The sequence below is a fragment of the Homarus americanus genome, unplaced genomic scaffold, assembly GCF_018991925.1.
Source record: "Homarus americanus isolate GMGI-L3 unplaced genomic scaffold, GMGI_Hamer_2.0 scaffold40995, whole genome shotgun sequence".
Lineage (NCBI taxonomy): Eukaryota > Metazoa > Arthropoda > Malacostraca > Decapoda > Nephropidae > Homarus > Homarus americanus.
Window position 1 is genome coordinate 397250 of NW_024745778.1, and position 26071 is coordinate 423320.

At 45.1% G+C, this 26071-nt stretch overlaps 1 protein-coding gene across 2 annotated transcripts in view; it reads left to right on the forward strand.

Annotated features, from left to right (window-relative positions):
* LOC121878788 (myb-like protein X) overlaps positions 1-26071 on the forward strand; it is a 97773-nt gene continuing 71702 nt past the window's right edge. For both annotated transcript variants that reach the window (XM_042385207.1, XM_042385208.1), the window contains exon 1: positions 1-406. The gene's annotated coding sequence lies outside the window, so the exon portion shown is untranslated. The remainder of the gene's footprint in view (positions 407-26071) is intronic.

Sequence of the window (26071 nt, forward strand, 5' to 3'; positions counted from 1 at the left end):
CTCCTCAGTTGTGTGTTGACCGCGGGCAGAAGTGGTTGCCAGACGCACCTCTCTACACCCACTTTCCAGTTGTTATAACGTGCTGAAAAATAAACCTGCCCCTTTATTTAAATCCATTCATGACAGTTATATTTTGGCTGTTATGAGACAAAAGGTGTTGTGTATGTATCAGAAAATTAAGTTTGTGTTGTGATTTTATAATAGATTAAGCAATAAACTAGTGATATTTGCCAAGAATCTCACAAGCGGAAGCGTAGGCCTAAGGTATATTCAGCCTAGGGAAGTTTGAGGAGCAGCTGAATATTTCACTAATCACTCGAGGATTTGTGTGTAAACATCCCCGTTGGATTAAGAGGACAGCACCAGCCATTGTTCGCTCTGCCGCCTTGAAGTCTCCCTCGTAAAAGTAAGTTGAAGTGTTTGTGATGGTGAAGGATGGTTGAGGTGGAAACCGCTTGTCATTACTACAGTATGTTGTCACAAGTGTGTTGTTTGTATTTATTTCGTTTGTGCAAAATCATTGACTTGAAATTTTGTAAAGGATTTAAGTGACAAAGGCGGTGCTACGATAACTTGACCTGAACTAACCTAACCTAATCTAAGTTAACCTAAACATTTTGTAGACCGCGCGGTATAATTGCACGTCATACAATAAGAAATTAATAAATTGGGAATTAGGCAAAAAACAAATTAGATAATATAACCAGAACATTTTTGTATTTTCATAGTCTTATAATAAATAGTAAAATTGGTAATGTGAAACAAAATGTGGTTGTAACTGGATGTGAGCCTGAAATTGGTACAATAACCTAACATTATTATCATTTTTCTTGGTGGTCCATTACGTTTCTGTTCAGTCACCGCTGGAATATATCTTGCCAACATTGTGCAATAAGTGTGCTGCTGTATTTACAAGAGTGTGTGTTGTGACAGTGAAGGCGACGCGCATGCCCAGGTCACTATGACGAGGCTGGGGCAGATTTTGCAACGCCAGAACTGGAGCAGATAGTGAGAAACAAAGACCTTTATCTCTGGCTCACGACTCACCCTTGAGGAACACCGTTTTTAACTGTTCTCATGGCACTCATTTGGGGAGGGGAAGGGGTCGTCTTATGTCGAGTGGGCAGTGTTTGTTTTAGCCTCTAACAGGTTTAGGTAGTGACCTTTTGGAGATATACCGGTACTTGAGTTACGAGTGTATGCTATCCATTGTTGATATAAGTTTTACGAACAATTGAGAAGTGTTGTAATCTTATGTAGTATAGTATTTTGTTATTATTGTAAAAAAATATATATATTTCTTAATTCACAACAAAGAGAACTTAGAGTACGATATTAACACGACTTTAAAGCAAATGAATTCTTGTTTGTATAAAGGTAAAAATTACACAAGGGAAGGATATATTGTCGTGGATATGAAGATTTTGCTGTCTTAGGGGTGTGTGGGTGGTATACGACAGTAGATTAAAAGAAATTCACTATGAGCGACTTAAGTTACCCAGAAATGTATTTATCCAATTTTTATAGGTGATAACTAGTGTATTTACTAACCAAGGATACACACTTGAATACCTCAATTACTAAAGCAAAATAATACATCATAACATCAACAGAAATGACTCGAGTAGAATTTAGTGTACTTGTAGGTTTGAGTACAGTCGTCAATGTCAGCTTCAGAACCTGTTTACACTTTATGAGGTCTAGGTAATCTAGGTTGAAGTCGTATCTGTTTGACTTCATTCGGAACAATTGGCTGTTGTGGGCGTGGCAACCATAGGTAAGCAGTTCACATGCCTGAGAGGCTCTGAAATGGGCGTGCATGTAGAGACAAAGGTTTGCAGAGCCTGGGCGTGGTAAGAGAAGGGAGAAAAACAGCGCTTCGTCAATTTATCTAATAATTCATAAGAACGTCACGATCATTGGGAAATTACAATTGGAAAATAATGTCGGTGTGATAATTCTACATTTAAATTGGATAATGAGGATCGCATGATGCTCGAAATATTTTGAGTCATTACGAGACGCTTGTGGTGTGGGGGATGTCAACACGTGTATCGTCAATGTCCTCAGCTGTACTAAATATGTAATACAGTTGTACCCTGGCGCAGATACCACTAGATATCCCAGCATTACTTGGAGTAACCCGGGGCTTCCCAGCTGTGATTACTGTGTTTCCCAGAGATAACAAGTCAAGGAAGTAGTTAATGTATCATTTGTATGTGACTGACACCTGCACCAGTAGGCCGTCCGATGTGTACTGTGCTACAAGAATCACCATCGGCCAGAACTTCCTTGCCTTGCCACGAGTTGTTAAAATTAACATTGAAATCGTTAGTGACGAATAATTCATACTAAATTTCTTATCTTATGACTAGAATGTACAAATAATTAACTTACCTCTGAGCCATATGTTTTATTTTGAAGCAGTGAGAGACTTCGTGATCAGATGCAAACAAAACTGACGCTAGTGTCAAAATGTGTGTCAACAAGAATATTTCATGAACAGTTAGTTTTGTTCACAGTAAAGCGTGCGTCATAAACATGAAAAAAAAACCTTGCCAATGGTGTGGTGTTTCCCAATAGTTAATCTAGCGTGGAGTGGAACGGGAGGCTTGCACCAGCCAGGGTGATTGGTGTAGAGCAGCCCAAGAATCAACATATCCCGAGTCATGGTGCTTCGTTCTGAACTTGTGGCATTAATATTTACCTCCCCCTTACTTCTGGGAGGAGGAGGAGGAGCCTTGTACTTACTCTTCCCTGATTCCTAATCCCCCACCTCCCCTTAGCCTCCCGGTGAACTTGCCCTGCTTCTCCCTCACCCCACAACACTGGGTAGCTTAGTTCCCTGTACTCTCTGCCCCGTACCATTCACGCCCTGCCTGGTTCACCCCCACTATACCTTCACCCATGCCCACACCTCCACAACTTCTAATCTCTTCATCCGTGTCTGTCTTCTTCCTCCCCACAGGTCTGCCACACCCCCACATTCCTCCACGTATAGGCGACCCCCCTCACCCCTTCTCCCACAACAGTCTATATTCCTCACCCCCCCTCCTTCCTCAAACACACCCTACCACCCCTCGGCCGCCTTCGTGCTGATCTGTGACCTGCCATTCGCCGTAGCCTATTATAATGTCAGAGCTCACTCATTGCTACCGGCAGGCAGTTTGTGGTGATGGCAGCCCTTGGTTCCTTGCCAAATACTCCCCCTAACTTAAAGATGTATACAGTGCTGATTTCCTTTACTGTAGTGTTTCTGTAATATTTTGCGAATGAAAGTACGTATATATTACAATTGCGTTTCCCCGTTAATGCGTAAAATGTTAAAGTTGAGTATTTGTTCTTAAAATATCTTTGGATGTTTGTACACTGACTTGTCTCGGGTGGATGTTTTTAATTAGGTCTCCCCGTTGAACATGGCAGCCGGACCTTGCTAGGCATTTCGCGAATGTTCAAGTTTAATGGACCATATCCCGCCTCCAGTGCTCGTTATTGTGGTTTATGTAAACTTAACGACGGCTTTTGAGTAGAGTTTGGTGAAGTGTTAAAGCGTGAACTTGTTATGAGGTTGTGTGTAGTGTTGTGGGGTGTACAGTGATAATTACTGCAAGTTCACGGACACACGCTTGACGCACACACGACTTTGAACGGAATAGATCTCACGAACTGAATATTTATACGCATAAAAGACAACCGCACGCAACACACACACGGTGTCTTGATACATAGCGTGGAAGTTATCTTATTTACCTAATGGGCACCCACTGGAGGGGGCCACGCCGAGGGAGGGAGGCCAGTGGCTTGTGTAGGATCCCTCCATTATTGTTAATAATTTTGTCAAGGGATATTTTGAAGCCCAGTACTGTTCTTGATTCCACGTATCATTTCAACAGTATTAATGGCAGACGTCAACTGGTCCTACGATTATTTTTTCCACTGCAAGAAACATTCGACTCATTCACTCATGTTTTTGTTTAATTGTTTGAGTAAAGAGATAGTAGTGAGTGAAATGTTTTGAGTAATTTTTTTGTTTAAGTTACTTTAGTTTTGGCTGCCCCTTTCATTGAAATATAATAATGATGATGATAATAATAATAATAATAATAATTATGATCATATTATTATTATTATTATTATTATTATTATTATTATTATTATTATTATTATTATTCACAAACATTAATAGCGAAAAGTTGTCATTCATTCAACACAAAAACAATAATTGGCAACCTACACCCTCCACTAGATGGCTTGTTAACGATAATAGAATTATTATGAACGGTTGTCGTCACCGTTATCGACTTGGACTGTTTAGTATTGGATGTCTTGTACCTGTTAATGGTATACAGTAATTAGTGATAAGGGTGTTGACCTTTTTATCAATAGGTCATGTTACTGACTGTGCATTGTAGTGTACGGTGTGTTTATTGACAGCGGGTGCCTCATTCCTGTCAATGTATGGGCTTTCATAATCATACCGCTGTGAAAATATCAGTTTGTTTTTAATGGGCGCCGTATACCTGTGAAATTATGGGTTTGTTGATAATGGGCGCCGTATACTTGTGAAATTATGGGTTTGTTGATAATGGGGGCCGTACTATGAACGTAAGTGAGATTTATGATTATCTTAGTATCGGGCTTCGTACTCCTGTGAATATTAACAATACTGGATCTGTCACCCAATAGCAAAATGAAGTAATTATAATCGAATATTTTAAACCTGTTAACGGAATGAACTAATTATTGACTGTCATCTTCCTCCTGTAAACAGTAATTAGAGAGGTCATGTTTGGGTATGTTTGTCCCTATTGTATATGCTAATGATATTCATGGCTAATTGGGTGTCTAATTATCTCCTTAGTATATGTTGATGGCTATTTCTTTATGTGGGATTTGATAATTATAAGTTTTGTCTTTCTGGATCGGTTCTCAGTTGTGTTTCTCTCTCTCTTTCTTTTAATTTTCTTTCTATTCTTCTTTTTCTCTCTTTATTTTCTTTCCCTTTCTCTCTCTCACCCATGTGTGTGTGTGTGTGGGGGGGGGGGATATTGCATACGGTGTGGGAAGTCGACAAGGATGTGAAGGGACGCCCCGCCCCACACACTGTAGGTGGAACGAGTCTTGTCACGGTGTGTAGGAGGGGGAGTCAACAGCATGTGAGAGAGAGAGAGAGAGAGAGAGAGAGAGATCATGTACACTCACCCACACAATTCCTGTCGCCTCTTCTTCTGAACCACGAACTCCCTGAGAGATTCAGACTCGTGAATCCGAAGCATTTATAGGACAGAATAATGCATCAGTCTACTGCTTCGGGTTCACGAGTCTGAATCTAGGGGTTCGTGGTTCAGGAGAGGCGATAGGACAGGTGGGTGACTGTACCTGATCATCTATAGGAGTGGAGGAGGAGGAGGAGGTGAAGAGAAAGGAGGAGGAGGAGGAAGAGAGAGGAGGAGGAAGAGAGAGGGAGGAGGAAAAGTATGATTGTCGTTTGTAGTGCAGGAGGGTGATGGTGGTGGCGATTGCGAGGGGGGGGAGGTGACCACAAGGACAAGGCGTGGGCATCGAGATGGTGGGCGTGGGTAACGAGATGGCGGGCGTGGGTAACGAGATGGCGGGCGTGGGTAACGAGATGGCGGGCGTGGGTAACGAGATGGCGGGCGTGGGTAACGGATGGCGGGCGTGGGTAACGAGATGGTGGGCGTGGGTAACGAAATGGGGGCGTGGGTAACGAGATGGCGGGCGTGGGTAACGAGATGGCGGGCGTGGGTAACGAAATGGCGGGCGTGGGTAACGAAATGGAGGGCGTGGCTAACAGACATGGAGGGCGTAGGTCGTCAACCTCCTGCAAGACAATACCAGGAGGAGGTCCTTTAGCTCCGTCTGTCGTCACGCCCCTGCCGCATCCTGCCTCACCAGGAGAACACATAGGCAGCAGGTCATGTGGACTCCATTCCTATGAAGCCCTAACCTAACCTGACCTAACCTAACCTAACCTAACCTAACCTAACCTTACCTGACCTGGCCTTACCTAACCTAACCTTACCTAACCTAACCTAAAGTGATGTAACTCAGTTCTTTTGATTGCATTTGGTTTTGTTTGATTAACTTTTGTTAGTTTTGGTAAAGTTAGGTTAAGTTAGTTTTGGTTAAATTTAGTTAGGTTTAATTGGCTTAAGTTTAGGTCAGGATAATTTAGGTTAAATGAAGTAACTCAACTTTAGTTAGGTTAGGTTAGGTTTTGTTATGTTAGGTTAGGTTAGGGTTTGGGTTATGTTAGGTTGGTTTAGGTTAGGTTAGGTTTTGTTATGTTATGTTAGGTTAGGTTGGGTTTAGGTTGAACTTTGGGGGGCTTACCAGGTGAGGTCAGGTGAGGTCAGGTCAGGTTTGGTTAGGATCTATTTGGACCGGGACCCATTTGACCAGTCACCCAGACATACACACACACACACACAGAGATCGAGGGGTGAGTTGGCCTGACACATCTGATTACTGAGAACTTGTAGAGGTTAAATAAATAGTAAAGGTTGGTGACCGTGGATAATGTCGAGTGTTACCTGTATCACCCCCACACACACTACACCACCAGAGGAACATTGACCTTGCCTAACCTCACCTGATAAGACCTCAAGTTCAACTTACCCTAACCTAACAGGCCCCAGACTTAACTTAACCTAACCTGGCCTCACCTAACTCTCTCTCTCTCTCTCTCTCTCTCTCTCTCTCTCTCTCTCTCTTATGCCATGAGTCAAAAGGTGAGATGGGAAGAAAAGGGGTAATTTCTCGTATCTCTGGTTTTCATTAGCTAACAGTTGTTATCTCTCTCTCCCCCCCTCCTCCTCCCCACCCCACCTTACAGTAGGTAAGGTATGGTTGAGTCTCAGTGTAATTTCGCCTCCAGGTTTTTTTTGGCTTAAATACGTCAGTTTGTTAAGAGATTTATTTTACATCATTAATTATGGTGGAAGAATTTTAATGTTTCTTGAAATTTAAGATTTTTTTTTTTGGGGGGGAGGGGGGATTAACTTACGATCATCTGATAATTCACCTTAGTGTCGTATTTTAAGTGAGTTGGTTAAATATTTTCTCTTGTCCTCAGTTAAGGGAAAGAAATATCGTACTTATCTCAAGAATTGTTATTATTTGTCTTATCTTAAATGAGTAAGTTAGTTAAATACGTCCATTTCTCTTCTTGTTATGAGTTAAGGGAAAAAATAATCGCATTAACTTTGAGAATTCTTGCTATATCGTATCTTAAGTGAATTAATTAGATATCGTACTTATCTGTGGGAATTATTAACTCAATCCTTTTAACTTAAATGTCAAACACCACGAGGGGACAAGTTACCTGCGCCACAGTGGCAGGTTTAGGTGTGATAATAATGACACAATATTACCACATTAGAAAAAAATAACGAGAAACGAACAAATCCACTTTTTTTTTCTTCTTCGGAATTTAATATTTGTCATAACCGACTTATATCATGTGAGAGTGTGACGTCAGTGTAGGCATAGGCTATACATCACCTCCGGGTTAAGTAATAATGGCCTTTAAATGCTAACTTATTTTCTATTGGTAATTCTATAACTGTTTCTAGTCATTATACAGGGTGATCTAAAAGTCCCTGTGCACCTGTAATAATTTATTATGAAAATAATGAAGGAAACTGCAGCGGGTCTGTTGGGTTATACTGGGCAGTCCCATTTACACCAAACCCCTATTGCTCATATATCCATCCAACCTATGTTTGAAGCTATCCAGCGTATTCGAGTTAATGATGATGTTTGGTAACTTGTTCCACTCATCCACTACTCTATTTCCAAACCAATGTTTACCTATTTCACGACTAAATCTAAATTTGTCTAATTTAAAACCGGGAGTTCGCTCCTGGTTGGATAGTTTGAGTACCTTTGTAATGTCCCCTTTGTTTAGCCCTGACTTCCATTTATACACCTCTATCATATCGCCCCGCACTCTACGTCTCTCGAGGGAGTGCAAATTTAGATGCTTTAACCTGTCTCTATACTCAAGGTTCCTAATGCCCGGGATTAGTCTTGTCATGTAGGTAGTTTACTTATTAACTCTGTTCTACTTTCACTTAATTAAAAAAAAAGAGTAAATGTTAAAAGTGGACAAGGACTTTTCGATCTCCTTGTAGATAGTCCTTGTAGACGGTAATAAAATGGCTGAAATAATCTAACCAAATAAGTAAACTGGGACAGAGGTGGGGGTAGGGAGGGGGGTTGGGGTAAGGGGGAGGGGGTTTCTAGAACGTAACTCCAGGAACGAGGACTTCGCCCCCCCCCCCACCTCAAACCTGAACCTCTTTGTCTTGTCAGCAGGTGGGAGGGGGGGGGGGGTTTATTAGGTCATTAAGGCGTCGTAAATTGTTAACCCTTTTGTTCGACGTTCCTGTCTGGCCGTGTGTCAGTCTGATAGTCTGATCAACCTGGTGCTGTGGTCTTTAGGGTGGGTGGATGGATGGAGGAGGAGGGAAGGAGAGTGGGAGGGTAGATGTGTGAGAGGTAGGGAAGGAAGGAAGGATTGCAGGGAGGGGGGACTTTCCTTATTGCAAAAGACAGGTGTGTGTGTGTGGGAGGGGGGGGGGATCTCTCATCTATAGTACAGGTGTGGGTGGGGAGAGGGGAGATATGTGGGTGAGAGAACGAGGAAGAAGGCGGGCATCACCTATCAGGGGGGGGGGATCTCTCATCTATAGTACAGGTGTGGGTGGGGAGAGGGGAGATATGTGGGTGAGAGAACGAGGAAGAAGGCGGTTATGCCTGTCCCAGCTCACTGGAGGTCACACCAACACCCTTATGATGACCTAACTGCAGTGGTAGTTTAGGATCGGGTCATGTTAGCGGCAGGCCCTTCTGAGTGGTTTACCTTTGTGGTGTTAGTTGGTGTTTACGAATCACAGAAGAATGAATACAGTGAACGGTGTCTGTAATCCTTCTTTAATTACTGTGGCTACTGTATCGCTGTAACTTAAATAACTGGCCTTTAGTGCGGTGACTGATTAAGTGGGTCTCAGTTCTGATGGGTCCCAGTCGTAATGGGTCCCAGTTCTGATGGGTCCCAGTCGTAATGGGTCCCAGTTCTGATGGGTCCCAGTCGTAATGGGTCCCAGTCATAATAGTTCCCAGTCGCAATGGGCCCCAGTTGTAATAGGCCCCAGTCGTAATGGGCCCCAGTCGTAATGGGCCCCAGTCCATGTAAGTAACTACACCGGTTCACATAGCGTCATCGTGTAGGTAACATAGACAGTGGCTCACAATACAAGTCGACTTAACCCAAGACAGCCATTTGAAGCTTATTACCCGTGTGTGTGTGTGTGACCCAGATGTTGTGTGACGTATGTGTGCCCTTTTTTTTTCCCCAGTTCAAACTTAGTTCACATGTTTTATCTGTCTCTTGAAAGTTGACTTAGAGTATTAACAAAGGAAAAAAGTTGTTGTTGTTTGAAGGGCAATGTTAGGATAAGAGGGGCAATGAAGCGTGCCAAGGTGGGGAGAAGACACGAGGCGCTGGAGAGAGAGGGAGAGGTGGAGGGGGGGTGAGAGGTGAAGGAAGGAAGGAAGATTGAGATGGGAGGAAGGGATGAAGGGATGAAGGAGGGAGAGGGAAGGAGGGAGAGGGATTGGGGAAGGAGGACACGTGAAAGGAGAAAGGAAAGGATGGAGGACACGACAAAGGGAAGGAGAGGAGGGAGGGATGGAAGGGGGGGGGGAGGTCACAAGCCTCCAGAAGGGTAAAGTTGATGACCTAAGCTGCGCCGTACCTCACCTGTCCCTTGCCCCTCACACCTGCTCTCTGCCCCTCACTCTTGCCCCTTGCCCCTTACATCTGCCCCTTGCCTCTCAACCTCAGCCCTCAGCCTCCCTACTGTGGGCACAACAGGTGTCTCTCTTGAACTTTAGGTGGATGAGAGAGAGAGAGAGAGAGAGAGAGAGAGAGAGAGAGAGAGAGAGAGAGAGAGATCGTTTTCATTTCTCTATATTATCTTATTATTTATTTGCCTTCTCCTTCATTCCCCCATCATCATATTATCCCTTCATTGCCCTTCTCATCATACTCCCCCCCCTTGCCCCTCCCCGTACCCTCCCCCATCCCCTAATCTCTCCTCCATCTCCCCCAATTCATTATGTTGTGTGTGTGTGTTTGTGTTTTTCTCTATGTATTTATCGTGTTCCTCGTGGCCTTGGTATTTATCACGTGTCCTTGTTTATCCCTGTTTATCACTGTTGGTCTGATTCCTTGTTTGGTTTTCTTTGTTTTCTTCATTTCGTCTTTTTTTTTTTAAGTTTGTTGTTTTTTTATTCTTCATCTGTTTATTTGGGTGTTTTTGTTGGTTAATAATAATAATAAATAATAATAATTAACGGTTTATTGAAAAAGTTCTGCAGTTCGAAGGCTGAAAATATACATTGGACATAAATGACTTATTACATACATTGGTGGTCTAACAAAAGCCTTCATTAGAGAAAGGTGAAGGAACATACAGTGAACATACAGATTAATGTAGGTGTTGAACAGCAAAAACGTAGTGTAGTAACTCCCTCACAGATGGTGTTATGAGGGGCTTAACGTGGTGTAGTAGTTCCCTCACAGGTGGTGTTATGAGGAGCTTGACGTGGTGTAGTAGTTCCCTCACAGGTGGTGTTATGAGGGGCATCACGTGGAGTACTAGTTCCCTCACAGATGGTGTTATGAGGGGCTTGACGTGGTGTAGTAGTTCCCTCACAGATGGTGTTATGAGGGGCATCACGTGGAGTACTAGTTCCCTCACAGGTGGTGTTATGAGGAGCTTGACGTGGTGTAGTAGTTCCCTCACAGGTGGTGTTATGAGGGGCATCACGTGGAGTACTAGTTCCCTCACAGATGGTGTTATGAGGGGCTTGACGTGGAGTACTAGTTCCCTACAGGTGGTGTTATGAGGGGCTTGACGTGGAGTACTAGTTCCCTCACAGGTGGTATGAGGGGCTTGACGTGGGTACTAGTTCCTCACAGATGGTGTTATGAGGGGCTTGACTTGGAGTACTAGTTCCCTCAGGTGGTATATAGGGGCTTGACGTGGAGTACTAGTTCCCTCACAGGTGGTGTTATGAGGGGCTTGACGTGGAGTACTAGTTCCCTCACAGGTGTGTTATGAGGGGCTTGACGTGGGTACTAGTTCCCTCAGGGTGGTGTATGAGGGGTTGACGTGGAGTACTAGTTCCTCACAGGTGGTGTTATGAGGGGCTTGACGTGGAGTACTAGTTCCTCACAGGTGGTGTTATGAGGGGCTTGACGTGGAGTACTAGTTCCCTCGCAGATGGTGTTATGAGGGGCCTGGTGTGTGTGTGTGTGTGTGTGTGTGTGTGTGTGTGTGTGTCTGTCTGGTACGTGTGTGTGTGTGTGTGTGTGTGTGTTTATGGAGGCAGTAACATTTTTATGTATCTCTAAGGTCAGTTCACCTTATGAAATGGTGTTGAAACGGACCTTAGAGGAGGGTGTGTGTTGAGGCGATACGTTATGTTACTGACAGGGATTTATAGAGATGAATGGTTGTCATCTTGGCGGGGCTAGTGTGGGAACCTGGCACTATGGTGATGATGGTGGTGATGGTGATGGTAGTGATGATGGTGATGGTAGTGGTGATGGTGGTAGTGATGATGGTGGTGGTGATGATGATGGTGGTGGTGGTGATGATGATGGTGATGATGATGATGGTGGTGGTGGTGATGATGGTGGTGGTGATGATGGTGGTAGTGAGTGATGATGGTGGTGATGGTGATGATGATGATGGTGGTGATGATGTGGTGATGGTGTGGTGATGTGGTGGTGGTGATGGTGGTGGTGGGTGGTGATGATGGTGGTGATGATGGTGGTGATGGTGATGGTGGTGGTGGTGGTGATGATGGTGGTGTGGTGGGTGGTGGTGGTGGTGGTGGTTGGTGATGAGTGGTGGGTGGTGATGATGTGGTGGGGTGGTGGTGGTGGGTGGTGGTGGTGGTGGTTGGTGGTGTGGTGATGATGAGTGGTGGTGGTGATTGATGATGGTGGTGATGATGATGGTGGTGTGGTGATGATGGTGGTGGTGGTTGGTGGGTGGTTGGGTGGTGATGGTGATGGTGGTGATGAAGTGATGGTGGTGGTGATGATGATGATGATGGTGGTGGTGATGATGGGTGGTGGTGGTGATGGTGGTGATTGGTTGATGATGATGATGGTTGGTGATGGTGATGATGGTGGTGATGAAGTGATGGTGATGATGATGATGGGGTGGTGATGATGATGGTGATGGTGATGATGTGGTGGTGATGATGATGGTGGTGATGATGGTGATGATGATGGTGGTGATGATGGGTGGTGATGATGATGGTGGTGATGATGGTGGTGGTGATGATGGTAGTGATGATGATCACTACTACTACTACTACTCTACAACTAAACACACTTCTTGTTGTATATAATACACACAAACACAAGATTTACACACAAACACTAGCTATACACACAAGCACTGGATATACACAAGCACTAGATGTACACATGTAGGGAGAGTTGTACACGTCTCACCTGGAAGTACTGTAGGTATATCAAGTGAGGAGATAGTGGGAGCAGAGGCAGGTACAGAAGAGAAGGCTAGTTACAGTGCTTTCGTGAAGTGTCGAAGGTTATGGGCAGAGGAGGAGGAGGAAGAGAGAGAGATATGAAGAGAGGAGGAGGAAGGAAGGAAGGGCTAGAAGAAGAAGAAGAAGAAGAAGAAGAAGATATCAACACCTCCTTTACCTGTATCAGTATCAAGGTGTGTGTGTGGGGGGGCAGGTGGTGGTCCATTTATTAAGGAGTTATGTCAGGTGACAGGTGACACAATGATGTTTTAGTAGTGTCTGTCTGTCTTTCTCTGTCTCTCTGTCACCGTGTCTCTTCTCCGTCCTTCTCTGTGTTTCGTTTCTCCTCTCTCTCCACACACCACCACCACACCACACACCACACACACACCACACCACACACACACACACACACACACCACCACACACACACACACACACACACACACACACACACACACACCACACACACACACACACACACACACACACACACACACACACACACACACACACACACATAAACCACACCCCTTCCCAGAACAAAGCTTTGGCAGACCAACGCTGAATACAAAACCCGTCCTGGATGGTGTGGGTTGTGTGGATGGTGTGGTGTGCATGGTGGATGGGTGTGTGTATTTGTGTCGATGAGGGAAGGTGGTGGGGTGGTTGAGGTCAGGGGATGAGATGGATGAGGGCAAGGGATAGGTTGATGAGGATAGTATGGATAATGTGGATGTGGATTGTGTGGATGAGTCGGATAATCTATCTATCTATCTATCTATCTATCACGTGAGGTCGGTGGCACTCAGGAAGGTCAGATTGAGAGGTGGGCAGGCTTCTCATTGTGTGTGTGTGTGTGCATGCAATCTCAGGCTCTCAGTTGACTCCTGCACCTTCTGTACCTGTTGCTGGAGGGAAGGGTGTTGGAGGTGAGAAAGGGGGTGTGGAGGTGAAAGGGGGGGTGTTGGAGGTGAGAGAAGGGGGTGTTGGAGGTGAGAAAGGGAGGTGTTGGAATGAGAGAAAGGAGGGGGTGTTGGAGGTGAGAAGTGTTGGAGGAGGTGAGAAAGGGGGTGTTGGAGGTGAGAAGTGTTGGAGGTGAAAGTGTTGGAGGTGAGAAAGGGGGGTTGGAGGTGAGAGAAAGGGGGGTGTTGGAGGTGAAGAAGGGTGTTGGAGGTGAGAAGAGGTGTTAGTGAGAGAAAGGGGGGTGTGTTGGAGGTGAAGAAGTGTTGGAGGTGAGAAGAAGTGTTGGAGGTAGAAAGAAGTGTTGGAGGTGAAAGAGTGTTGGAGGTGAGAGAAGGAGGGGTGTTGGAGGTGAGAGAAGTGTTGGAGGTAGAGAAGGGGGTGGAGGTGAGAGAAGGGGTGTTGGAGGGTGAGAAGGGGGGGTTTGGTTAGGTTAGGTTTCGTCATTCAGGGCTACTGTACAACATGGCAGTGGAACTAATCACTTGGACTTGTTGACGTACGTGTCCAGACCTCTCTTGGGAACGCTAAACCAAAGGGGGGTGGCAGGGAGGAGGGTAGGAAGGTATAGGGAGAGGGTGAGGAAAACTGATTAAGTAAGGTGTGTGTTAGGTGTGACGATGTTGTCTGAGAATGTGCTATGTGTGGGGTCTCTCTCTCTCTCTCTCTCTCTCTCTCTCTCTCTCTCTCTCTCTCCTATTTCAGTTTTAATTCTATCTTTCTTTTTCTTCTTCTTCTTCTTCTTTACTTCTCACGTACTCTCTCCTCTATATTGATAATTAAACACACACACACACACACACACACACACACACACACACACACACCTCTACTTTCAATGGTCGTTGTTTATCTTCGTGTGGTTACAATGTTACCGAGTTCTAGATTGGTGTGTGTGTGTGTGTGTGTGTGTGTGTGTGTGTGTGTGTGTCTGTGTGTGTGTGTCTGTGTGTGTGTCGTAAGCTTAGTGGAAAAAAAATTGTTCCATAAATAAAAGTGAAAAATCAAATTACCTTTGATTTGTTCTTTCAGTCAGTCATTCAGTCACTCCCCAGTCAGTCAGTCAGTCAGTCACTCCCTAGTCACTCCCTAGTCACTCTCAGTCACTCACCCACTCCTAAACACTTATACTTTTCTGCCACTCGTCTGTCCTCTTAAGTAACCTAAGGTAAACTGGTTTTTGGTTACTTGGAGAACCGGTTTCAGGTGTTACTTTACACGAGAGTAATAATGGCGGATCCAGGAACCGGTTCTTAGGGGGGGGGAGGGTGGTGTTGTGGGTAACCGTTCGTGGTCAAGTTGAACGGTTCTCCAGTGCAGTGGAGAGAGAGAGAGCTATGTGAATTAGTGAAATTTTGATGGTCCGTGTTCGTGAATTAGTAAATCACGTATTATCACGAACACGGAGGAAGCAATAAAAATAACGTACTGTACTTACCTGTTAAAATACGTTAAACCATTATGGACAGGAGACAGGTGGGTGGGTGGGTGGGTGGGCAGGTGGGCAGGTAGGTTGGTGGGTGATGTGGTCCGCTATATATGCAGTATATATGTGTGTGTGTGTGTGTGTGTGTGTGTGAGGAGTAGTGAAGGTTACTCTGGACTCTACTCGTGGGAGGATACTCGTGGTTTGTACTCCTCGCTCTACTCGTGAGGAAAATATTAAGAGTTCTGGGAGTGAGTAAAAAGACAGATATAGACAGATGGAGAAAAACACAGACAGACAGAGAGACAAAACATACAGACAGACAGACAGACAGAGAGACAGACAGACAGACATACATTAAACACAGCTATAATATTATCCATTTGTAAGAGGAGGAAAAAAAAGATGTGTTTTGGCAGCGGGGATTCTAAACAAGAGTTTGAATCAGTACTTAACTTTCACTTAAGTGGAGGTAGTGGTGGCCTCGGGGGAGTGTGGAGGGAGAATGAGAGGTTAAAGGAGGAAGGAAGAGAGGGAAGGAGAGGTTAAGGGAGGGATGAAGGAAAAGAATAGGGAAGGAGAGTAAGGTGAGAGTTTAAGGGGTGAGGGAAGGAAGGAAGGAGAGGAACGTGAGATGGAAGGTGATGGTGGGAAGGAGGAGGATTGAGGGAAGATAGAAGGAAGGAGAGGAATGGTGTTGATAGGTGAGGGAGGGAAGAGAGAGAGAGGTCAGGTGTTAGAGGAGGTAAGAGGCGGAAGTAGCATCAGGGAGGGAAGAGGCCGAGTAGCAGCTAGAGGAGGTGAGAGGCCAGTAGCAGCTAGAGGGAAGGAGAGGCCGGAAGTAGCTAGAGGGCGGTAGAGACCGGAAGTAGCAGCTAGAGGCGGAGTAGCAGCAGGGAGGTGGGGAGCCGGAGTAGCAGCTAGAGGGAAGGAGAAGAGGCCAGGAAGTAGCAGCTGGGGAGGTGAGAGGCCGGAAGTAGCAGCTAGAGGGAAGGAGGGCCAGAGTAGCAGCTAGAGGTAAGGAGCCGAAGTAGCAGTTAGAGGGGAAGAAGCAGAGTAGCAGCGAGAGGAGGTAGAGGCCGGAAGTAGCAGCTAGAGGGAGGGAAGGGCCGGAAGCAGCAGCTAGAGGAGGAGATGCCAGGTAGCAGTTGGGGGGTAAGAGACCGGAAGTAGTAGCTAGAGGGAGGAAGAGGCCGGAAGTAGCAGCTAGTGGGAGGGGAAGAGGCCGAAGTAGCAACTAGAGGAGAGTAACCCTGGCCTCTCCTCTCTCATCTTACGCTGGAGAATTGATGGACGTCTGTGGTCACTTGTCCTGTGTGTGTGTGTGTGTGTGCGCGTGCGCGTGTGTGTGTGTGTGTGTGTGTGTGTGTGTTGATAAATGTCCAAAACTACACAGACACACACACAAAATCAAAACTCATAGGTTATTTCACACGACTCTCATTATTTCCATTATTTCGGTAGCTGGTCTTTGTGTGTGTGTGTGTGTGTGTGTCATTGATTCTCTGTGTACATGTTTGTATATCTGGGTGTATGATTGTACCGTATGTATGTATATGTATATTTTTGTGTTATTTGTATATATTTTTCTCACCTGTGTCTGTGTGTGTGCGAGTGGGTATATGAAATTTTGTGTGTGTGTGTTATGTGCGTTAGTTTATGTCAGTACGTACAGGAAGTATTTTTAAAGCACAGGTACACATATTATCCGGTAATAAGAGTACCTTCACGGACGCTGACCAGGTGTGTGTGTGTGTGTGTGTGTGTGTGTGTGTGTTTGTGTGTGTGTGTGTGTATCTCTCATCTCTGTATTTTTAAAGTGATGATTTTCTGTATCTTTATTTATTTATGTCTTTTATTTCTTCTTGTCCATCCTGGGAAAACATAACAATACATCTTGTCCATCCTGGGGCACAACAATACATCTTGTCCATCCTGGGAGAAACAACAATACATCTTGTCCATCCTGGGAGAAACACAACAATACATCTTGTCCATCCTGGGAGAAACATAACAATACATCTTGTCCATCCTGGGAGAAACATAACAATACATCTTGTCCATCCTGGGAGGAACATAACAATACATCTTGTCCATCCTGGGGCATAACAATACATCTTGTCCATCCTGGGAGAAACATAACAATACATCTTGTCCATCCTGGGAGAAACATAACAATACATCTTGTCCATCCTGGGAGAAACATAACAATACATCTTGTCCATCTGGGAGAAACATAACAATACATCTTGTCCATCCTGAGAGGAACAGAGACGTACCACAACAAAAAAGGTGGTATATGATGGCCGGCCTTCAAGCCTTACCTTAGTTCTGGGAGTGCTTGAAGATAATAACAACATTTACCTCTCAATAGGACAAGGAACTCGCTACGTGCTACTGCTGCTGATGTTCTTGGGTCCACCTTCCAGGAGCTTCGTGCGTTAGATAGCGTTCGTTAATGGAGGGTAAAAGAAGCCTATTAGACACGGTAGATTCTTGGCGTGATTTGGCTCCTCTCATGTAGTAACCCAGAGGAAAATTTTACTTAAGAGCCTTTGAGAATCTTTGTATCGTAGCTTAAGTGAGACAGAATCGTACTTAAATCTCACTTAGGAGGAAAAAACTTAACTTACGAGCCTTTGAGAATCTTTGTATCGTAGCTTAAGTGAGACAGAATCGTACTTAAATCTCACTTAGGAGGAAAAAACTTAACTGGCCTTTGAGAATCTGACCCAAGTACCGTTGTTAATGATCTAAGAGTAGTTATGTAGTTAGTAGCGGTTATTACCTTACCACATGACAGCTAGTTCAGGGTAGTTACATCAGCTGGCTTGTGGTTAGGTGTTTGTTTGTTTGTTTGGATCGATGGTTGTGTGATGGTGTTTTTTTGTATGTGTTTGGAGAAAGTGTTTTTATATTATGGGTTATTTAGACAGACAGACAGACTGACAGAACAAAAACATTGGCACACAAGTAGAGGCAAACACATAGACAGGGAGACAGATATTAATACTGTCACACACACCAGGAAGAGTCATAGGACAGAAATAAGTGTTGAGGAGAAAGAGGAGGAGGAGGAAGTGTGAGTGTCCGGCGTGAGGGGTGAGGCGTGAGGGACGATGACGCAGCGCACCCAATGAGGAAGGAAGTATCGTTCGTCATCATCATCATCATCATCATTGTCATCATCATTGTCATCATCTCAGTTTTTATAACCTCCTGGTGATTTTGAAGGTGTGTGTGTGTGTGTGTGTGTGTGTGTGTGTGTGTGTGTGTGTACATCAGGTGACAGGCAGGTGTAGAGGCGACAGGTGTTATAACAAGACAGGTGATGATTAATGGGAAAAACTTAACAGAGACTTAACTTATTTCATAGATTTTTTTTCTCACCTGTTTCTCTTCTTCCATTCATCTAATTTTTGTTTACCTGATGCATTAATTAACGTCTTTGTCTCTGTATGGAGGTAAGACAACTCACCTGCCGCGGGAGTTGCTTGAACAGGTGTGTTGACGAGTCGTGATTATACTCTGTTGACTTGGGTGACGTCACTGTTGGTGTGTTTACATACGTGACGTCACCAGCTGGAGTAATTAAGAGGCGCGGGATGTGGATGAAGGACTTTACACCTTATTAGTCTATATAAACACGTAATAGGAGGTAATGTCTCTATCTGTCTCTCACACCCACGCACTGACCACCTATACCGTAATAAGAAGATAATTTCACTACTCAATATCATAAGTAGTTCTTTGTCGTGGTGTAAAACATTGATGGTGCCTGGTGTAGTGAGGGGCCCGTCAGTAGTTCCTGGTGGGGGAGGACTTTAATGATCTTCGTCAGCCTCTTAAACTTTCATGAGGTGGCACCGCCTTCAGCCACCACACCTTCTGTTATAGGTACAGGGTGGTACAAAAGTCGTTTTTACCTAAGGCATATTTTCACTAGAATTGTTCTCAGTAAAGGTGACTTATGCGTCACCTTGGACAGGAGTTACACACACAGGGAAGACGAGTGTGTTGTTGTGATTAGTTTGGCCAATCAGATACCGAGAAAGTTTATTATTATTATTATTATTATTATTATTATTATTATTATTATTATTATTATTATTATTATATAAGACATTGTTTACCTTGAGGTGTGAACGAAGATGTGTGGATTACATTATAAAGAACGTTGAAATCTCCGGGAGGTGTTGGCCCGTGTTCTTTCTGATTGTTTTCGATTTACATATGATTTTACTTCAGTTGTTTATATTCACTAGATAATATTTTTAAAACTTAGAATATTTATAAAGTAAATTATTTTGTTTTTTTTTATTATTGTTTTATTAGTTTGATCGATGTTAAGAGCGCATGTTTGTTGTTATATCCGACCAATATTCGTCTGTTATGTAATCCCCTTCAAGTTTCCCGCCATATTTGATCCTAGTGCCTTGAGGTCATTAGGTCAAGGGTCACATCACTTGATAAAGGCGCCTGCAGTAGGTATATTTGTGTCGAGATATGGTGTTTACGCCCGCCATGTATCATCGACTCAACCCATACCTAGGAAACTGAAGGGCGGCCGCCACACACACACACACACACACACGGCTGATGGTACAATGTTGGAAAAATACTAAGAATTATTATTTATTTTTCTCAGGTGATAACAGGGAGTAATAATGTTATTTTTGTTAACGAGGAATATAATCGACAATAATTCCCAGATGACAAGGAATTATACGATATTATTTCCAGATGATCGGTATGTAAGTTGATTCCTAAATAACTGAATATATATATATATATATATATATATATATATATATATAACATAATTCCTATAGATAGTAAATATATAATAATTCTTAGATGAAAGAGAATTTACCACCCACCAAAATTCCCCAAAATAGGGAATATTTTTTTTTAGTAATATATCACCGCCCATGTCGTCATTTTAGTAAGTAACACTAATGGCCACGCCCAGGTCCTCACGCGGGTTACTGGGCGGTGCTCGACTCAGAAAGACCTCACAGGTGTCCAGACTTAAAAAAATAAAAATCTTACGATGATTCTTCCTCGTTACGATAATAATCCTAAATGGTTGACTTTGGAAAAAAAATGAAAGAAAAAATGATTAAAAATAAAAAAAAAGTCATACTGGGAATCTACCTTACCTAGATACGTACACTTACCATGTGTGTGTGTTTTGTTATTCAATTTACGAATGTTTGAGAATCCGGTACATGAGGGGTGAACGAGGAGATGTTACCTGCCTCCCTCCCTCCCTCCATCACCTTAGGCGCCTTCACCACACACCGCTCACCGATTTCTATTGTGACAAACGCGTGACCTGCTCTTCCGGTGTGTGTGTGTGTGTGTGTGTGTGTGTGTGTGTGTGTGTGTGTGTGTGTGTGTGTGTGTGTGTGTGTGTGTGTCCTACATCATATGCGTGTTGTTTTGTACACCTTCTCCAGCCAGTAATTAATCATCAAATTGCCCTTACACGTGACTCATAACACGCTCCCACCTGTCCAACACCTGTCTTTAATTAATTATGAATCACCTGCATATAATATACTTTTGGCTAACTAATAATATTTTACTACGAGACAATATACTCTAGACTGTATTATGTAGAAAAATACTGTAAACTTTTATCGTGTGGCATTTAAGAAAGTATTTGGTATTTAACAGAATATGATAATTAAGAAGAGCTACACAAATAATAATGAACCATCTGATGCGTTGGAGAATTTATTTATCATCTGGCATTTACGAGAATTGTTGGCCATCTGGCATTTACGAGGTATTTAATGAAGAAATATAAGAGTAAATGTTGGTAGTTTCTTTTTGTTTTCATTATTATTATTATTATTATTATTATCATCATCTCTGGGTCTCTGTCTGTCTGTCAATCTGTCTTCCTTCTTTATATATGAATGTCTCTCTCTCTCTCTCTCTCTCTCTACGTAAATGATATGTAACGTCGACTTAATGATGACGTAAATGATATGTAACGTCGACTTAATGATGACGTAAATGATATGTAACGTCGACTTATGTTAGTGTGTCACAAGTGATTTTTTCTGGTTCGTCTGATTCCTTTCCCTAAACTTTCAACCAATCATTTTTTGAGAATTATTACATATATAACTTGGAAATATAACTGTATTTTATTCCAGTATGATTTTGTTTTTATAAATGAAACATAAATATCATGTAAAGTGACTCTGATTTGTAATTCCGGTATCGTGGCCGTGGAATATTGCCCAACATGTGTCGATCTGCAGCTGTTCCGGGTAAACATTGAGCCGCCATCTTTGTTTTTTTCCTAGTAAGGGCTAAGAACTAAACACTAGTCGATCAGCTGTTCCGTGTAAACATTGAGCCGCCATCTTTGTTTATTGTTGGCCCTGCTTATATAAACAAAACAAAGGTCAATCAGCTGTTCTAGATAAACATTGATTGCATGGAGACACGGGTAGGGATGTGTGGGGGGGGGGAGACGGGAGGGATGACGGAGAAGGTCAGGGAAGGGGATTAGGGAAAGGGAGGGAGGGAGGAGGCGAGAGAGGGGAGGAGGACTGGATAGGTACCAGGGCGTGTAAGCGAATTGGTGACAAAGGAATCGAATTCTCTCTCTCTCTCTACTTATATTTGTATCTGAAATTGTCTTTATGTTTGTATTTATAATAATTTGATCAGTACCTATACTTGTAACTGTACCTGTCTTTGTACCTGTCTCTGTACCTGTACCTGTCTCTGTACCTGTCTTTGTACCTGTACTTGTGTTTGTACCTGTATTTGTTTCTGTACCTTGGCCTCCGTCTTTATAGAATCACGATACACACTCACCAGGTAGGGACGTAGACAGGTGAGGTGGGTAGACAGGTGAGGAGGGTAAACAGTACAGGTGTTGGCGACGTACGTATTCAAATCTCAACATCGACCCATTGTGTTGAGTCGTGTTTTTGTCACCATGTTGAGGAGTGAACCACGACACAGGTGAGGCTTAGTGGCCCCTCTCACAGGTAATGTCCACAGTGTTACGACCCCCAATACTGGCCAGGTGAGGGAAGCATTTGTTTACCTGTCTTGCTATAAACAAATCGTGTGGTTAGGTTATTTTATTTTTAATTGATCGACTGACTGACTGACTGACTGACTGACTGACTTATACCTGAACGCACGGAGGAGTTCTTGAGCGCACTGTTAGTTGATGCGTTCTTTTATTATCGTTAATGAGGAATAACCCGCATGTGGTAAGAACTCTGTGAGCGTCAGGGGTGAGGGTGGTAAGGGTGAGGATGGTTGGTGAGGTGGTTGGGGTGAGGTGGTGAAGGTGAGAGGATGGTTGGGTGAGAGGGTGGTGAGAAGTGGTCAGGGGTGGGGTGGTGAAGGTGAGGGTGGTGAAGGTGGGGATGGTTAGGGTGGGGATGAGGGTAGTGAGGGGTGGTAGAATGAGGGGTGGCCCACAGGGGGTCAGAGGTCGACCTATGAGAGTGAAAGTGTTTGGGCACCACAGATCACGACTGACCTCTCTCTCTCTCTCTCTCTCTCTCTCTCTCTCTCTCTCTCCTTATCCTCAGATTTGAGAGAAAGAGAAGAGAGAAAGAGAGATTAGAGAGAAGAGATTAAGAGATTGTATCATATTTCATTGTGGTCTGAATATTTCCCCAGATAATTTTATACACCTAACTGGGAGAGAAATCTGTTTAAATCTACCGTATGCAAATCACGAAGTATTTTAGGGTTATATTTTATTCAACGACTATTAAATCTTATTCACTATGTAAGATAACTGTAAGCCAAGGTTATATAGTTTTTTAATAGGATGAACAGATCACCTGAAGATTTTACCTCTCTTAATTGATTTTACCTGATGTTTGAACACCTTATGACGTTATCTCTGAGGGATTAGGTTAGGTTCTTATGTTCTTATGTTAGAGTTAGGTTAGGATTAGGTTAGGTTAGGTTAGAGTTAGGATTGAGTTGTGTGTGTGTGTGTGTGTGTGTGTCAGTACCAGGTGTTGTATGTAGCCTGGGCGTGGGCGTGCGTTGGCGTGTACGGGCGTGGCGGGGTGTGGCGTGGCGTGGCGTTGACGTATAGCCTATGATAGCCACGTGGACGTTCGTGTTGTGATTGATGTTTGGTGATACAGGGCGTGAATGTAATCGTGGGCATGGGTGATACAGGCGTGGGCGTGAATGCTGTAATCGTGGGCATGGATGATACAGGCGTGGGCGTGAATGCTGTAATCGTGGGCATGGGTGATACAGGCGTGGGCGTGAATTCTGTTACCGTGGGCATGGATGATACAGATATGGGCGTGAATGCTGTAATCGTGGGCGTAGGTAATGCAGGCTTGCGCAGCGAGGGTGGGCGCTCTAGAGGGCGACCCGGACCAGTTGCTGGGTGGTGTGTGTGGAGAGTAATTGCTAGGAAGGATTAATGACGAGGAAGAAGAGGAGGAGGAGGAAGAAGAGGAGGAGGAGGTGGAGGTGGAGGAGGAGGAAGAGGTAGTGGTGAGGCAAGGTTTATCTGGTCAGCTGAACGGGTCGTCGTGTCGTAACGTGTCGATATACCCGGACCCCTCACACGTTCTTCTCTCATCTCTCCCTCCCCCTCTCCTCCCTCCCCCTCCTCCCTCCATCCCCCCTTTTTACGTTCACTTACCTCCTCGTCACGTTCTCTCCCCTCTCACCCTCCTCACGTTCACCTCACATTCTCTCCCCAACGCCTTCCTCACCTCTCACGTTCTGTTGCCCCTCCTCCACACACTGCTGAAGAACGATCACACTACAATCTCTTCACTACTCACGTTCTTTTCTGTCACGTTCTCCTCACTTCTCACGTTCTCTTTCGTCATGTTTTATCCTCTCTCCCTCTCTCTCTCTCTCTCTCTCTCTGTACTGCACTCGATTACCTTCACTCCCTCAACGGTAAATTAAGGCACCGGTACCCATATACAGCTGGGTCGACTCTGGGTGCCCCTCTAACAGGAAGTGAGTGTTGTATCCACCTTGTTCACCTTACCATTACTTCCTTCGTTGTATAATGCGGCTGTTCTACTGGTGATGACGTCATAGGATCACCTGAATATTACGCACCAGTATCGCTAACCTAACCTAACCTAACCTAACCTAACCTAAGCAAACCTAACCTAACCTAAGCAAACCTAACCTAACCTAAGCTAACCTCACATAGCTAGGGGGCCTAATCTTCAGGTGATCCACAATTCCCTATCATGCAACACGTATAGACATGTTGTGAGTGTCTTGACATCTGGCCACGCCCACCTCTCTTAGTTTCTTGAAGTCTGGCCACGCCCACCTCTTCCTCTACGGTTCACTGAGTTCTTGTTCCCTTGTTTGGTGCAGCAGGGAGGAGGAGGAGGAGGAGCTTAGCACAGGCGCCCCTCCTCCACGTGGGACCCCAACTCTCAATGCTTAGTCGGGATATTTTTCGCATCACCTGAAAATTATCCTCCGTGATTTATCTAACCTGATGATTAAACACTGTATTGTTACCTGAGGTGGGGGGGTTAGGATGGGTTAGGTTAGGTTAGCGTTAGTGTTAGGTTAGGTTAGGTTAGGTTAGGTTAGGTTAGGTTAGGTTAGGTTAGGTTACTCTGTTTGGTAATGTGAGAATACATTAAAATGGTTCACTTAAGCTCCGACACAAAGACAGACAGACAGGCAGACAGACAGACAGACAGACAGACAGACAGACAGACAGACAGACAAGACTCATGTTCGTACGTTCAGTTTTTCCTCCCCTGATCTAAGAACTCCCCACGCTGGTCCACTTAAGCTTCCACAACAAAGATGGTGGTCAAGATGGCGTCGGAAGAGTGCGGAGACTTTGGTTAAGTTGATGACGTGTCTGTTGCCTCCAGTTAGTGTGTGGGGGGGAATTGTCGAGTACAAGTCTTTGAAAATTTAGTTCTAAGTTATTTGTTTTCTTGCTGTCCTCACCCTGCCTCTCCCTGTCCTCACCCTGCCTCTCCCTGATACCCCTGTCATCTCCCTGTCCCCACCCTGCAACCCCTGTCCTCTCCCTGTCCTCACCCTGCTACCCCTGTCATCTCCCTGTCCCTCACCCTGCTACCCCTGTCATCTCCCCTGTCCTCACCCCCTGCTACCCCTGTCATCTCCCTGTCCTCACCCCTGAAACCCCACATCCCCTGTCCTCACCCCTGCAACCCCTGTCCTCCCCCCCCTGTCCCTCACCCTGACACTCCTGTGTCCTCACCTGCCACCCCCTGTCATCTCCCCTGTCCTCACCCTGCCACTCCCTGTCATCTCCCTGTCCTCACCCCCATACTCCCCTGTCATCTCCCCTGTCCCCGCCCTGCTACCCCCCTGTCATCTCCTGTCCCTCACCCCACCCCCTGTCATCTCCCTCCTTAAACACCCACATGCTAGCTTAAGATGGGGAGGAAGATGGGGGATAGAAGAGGAAGGTGTCTCTGATGCTCAAGCAATCAGGAGACTGCAACGACCTCCCTCCCTACCACATTACCTCCCTGTCTCCCCACCTGCCTCCCTCACCTGCCCCACACCTGCCCCCCCACCTGCTGCCCCCCACACCTGCCCCCACACCATCTGTCTCCCCCCCACCTGCCCTCCCCCCCCACCTGCCCTCCTCCCCACCTGCCCCCTCCCCCCACCTGCCCTCCCCCCCCACCTGCCCTCCCCCACCTGCCTCCCCCACCTGCCCCCCACACCCATCTGTCTTCTCCCCCCAACTGTCTCCCCCCCACCTGCCCTCCTCCCCTCACCTGCCCTCCCTCACCTGCCTCCCCACCTGCTCTCCCCTCACCTGCTCTCCCCTCACCTGCCCCCACACCATCTGGGTCTCCCTCACCTGCCCACACTATCTGCCCTCCCTCACCTGCCCTCCGCCCACACATGCCTTACCATGACTCACTGTGTCCCCTCCACCCCCTCTTATCCCCGCCCACACGCCCATGCATACATTTTTGCTCTTGACCATCTCTCCTCCTCCTCTCCCTCCTCTTCTCCTTCCTTCTCCTTCCCTCCCTCCACCCTCTCGCCTGCATACACCTATCCACACACCTTCCCGCCCACACA